Genomic DNA, 2,532 nt, shown 5'->3' with positions numbered 1-2,532 from the left:
TTTATAAATTTTAAGGAATACAACAAAAAAGATATTGTAGGTATTGAAGGGGGGTCTATGGGAGGAGCAGTAGTACAAAACGGGAACAAGTATGTGATTCAATTCTATTTAATTAAAATATAGTTTTAAATGTTAACAAATTCAGATAAATTGAAATCATTTAACTTTTTCTCATCATAATGCAGTAAAAGTTTTTAAAAAGAAAAAAATAAAAAACAAAAAAATAAAAATTTATGTGTAATATACATATATGTAAAATATATTTTTAAAGTATAAAATATCCAGACGGTGTTTGTGATCTACTCCTGTACATGAGACATACCATGGAGTATTGTTGATACACCAAGTCTCACTTCATTGAACGAAATTAATTTTCTCTCTCCTTGGAGCTAGCAGTAGTGAGTAGCTTCAGGTTTAGGGGTGAGACTTCCCCTCAGTTTCCTTCCTCCCTGCTATATTCTCTCTGTTGTGAGCTTGAGCAGGTATTGTTCATGTTATCTCAGTGATAGAGTTTACATGTAAACCTTTCCTGTTTTGTTTTGTTTTTTCTTTGGTTGGGGTGAGAGTGGGAAAAAACTGCTGCCTTGAATTAAGTCAAGTAGCTAGATCTTACCACTTCACTGTGCTTTTATCCACATTGAGATTCCTGCTCCTAAAAGGAAAGTCTGTAATATGGGAATTCTATTTTGGTGTAATATTCCAAAATCTCTGACTGTCTGTATGTTGCATGTTTTTTCTCTCTGTTGTTCAGTTGGTTAGTTGGTATATCCATATTATTGTTTGCCTCCCTCCTTTCCTCCCAGATACTCCACATATCCACTCCCATCCAGTTGAAGAGGCTTCCAGAGATAATAAATAAGCACAAAAAGTGATATATATATATATATATATATATATATATATATATATACACACATATATCTCAAATCAAAGTTAGACAAGGGAACTCAAGATACAATAAACAGAAGCTTACTAGTCCATACATTCATAAGTCCTATAGCCACACCAACATGATATATACACTGAGAACCTGGTGCAAACTGGTAGAGGCCCATTGTATGTTTTTTCAGTGTCTATGAGTTCATATGAGTTTTTCTCAGAATGATTTAGTGGGCTTTGTTATCCTGGTGTCCTTTATCACTTCTGCCTCTTACACTCTTTTGGCCTCCTCTTCTGCTGGGTTTCTGAGCACTTAAATGAGGGATTCCATGAAGACATCTCTTTTAACTACCATTGTCTTCAAGGAAAAGCATGTCTGACTATATAACAATATTGCTTTTAAAGTACTATTTGAAAATTAATTTTCAATTAATTTTTGATAGTTCTTTGTATTGCCTTAAAGTGGATAACAAAATGTGCAACTAACCAATTTTTTATGGCTAACTATTCTTTTCAGAAATAATATAAGTCAACTGAACTTTTCGTTTATATTACATTGAGATCAACATGTTTTTCTTCCATGGTCAATTATTGCATAAGTTCCTATATATCAACCTAAGAAATGGAGTTCTAGATTAAATAAAATACATACTCCTAAAAATAAAGTTTTTGATTTTGTGTTGTTTGCTTCGTATTCCTGTCATCACCCAGGGAACAAAGGAGAAGAAACCGTTCTCAGTCAGTGTCATCTGAGACATCTGTGGCAAACACCTCAACAGTACCTTAAGTCCCTTAAAATAAGGTGAATAAGTTAGCCGCAAGCTTTTATACAAGTTCTCAGTGGGTACTTACCAGCACGCAATTATTAAAGCTGTTGAAAATGCAACTGTCATTATGGGCACTATTGAAGAAAATGAATGGTGTATAGCTACACTAACACCAAGTGTTAAATACTATATATAAGAAATAGGTCTTTAAAATACTATGACCTACTATACCTTTCAGTTTCAAACATCAGTTTTTGACATTTTAATTTGACATAGGAAATATGTTCATATTTTGAAGTGGCTGTCAATAGGATGTGTATTTGACTTAAGCCTCAGAACCTATGTGAAACTCACCTATTGATGTGCTTTAAATTATTTAAACTCTCAAAAACTTAACAGAATTATCATTTCTCCTCAATGAGTGCAATGATAAACTTATGCATATTAAAGTGAAGCTTGCTGACCTGTTAATCATATTATGCTGGGGACTGTATATTTATCAGTAGATTTGATTTGCTCTTTTAACACCCACAAAGTAATTGTTTGAGGAGAAGCATATGCTGAATATTCTTTGTGAAGGCTGTCAGTAACTTGTATGTGTTAGTGAATGAATAACTACTTAAAAGTGTACAAGAAAGCTTCAATTGATTGTGTGCTATCATTTTTCAAGTAAGAGCTACTCAGTGAAGTGGTTTGAGCTCATTGTTTTCCTTATGATGAAAGGGAAAGGTATTACACTATTTGCAATTTGGATGAATTAAATGACACATTACAATCTGTAGATTTAAATAACTGTTAAGAGTTCTCAGAAGAATGATTTATTTGTTATATACATGAGTATACTGTATCTGTCTTCAGGCACACCAGAAGAGGACATCATTTCTCA

This window comes from Mastomys coucha, unplaced genomic scaffold, assembly GCF_008632895.1.
Source record: "Mastomys coucha isolate ucsf_1 unplaced genomic scaffold, UCSF_Mcou_1 pScaffold22, whole genome shotgun sequence".
Taxonomy (NCBI): Eukaryota; Metazoa; Chordata; class Mammalia; order Rodentia; family Muridae; genus Mastomys; species Mastomys coucha.
The sequence above is the reverse complement of the archived record's forward strand: the minus strand, read 5'-3'. Positions refer to the sequence as shown.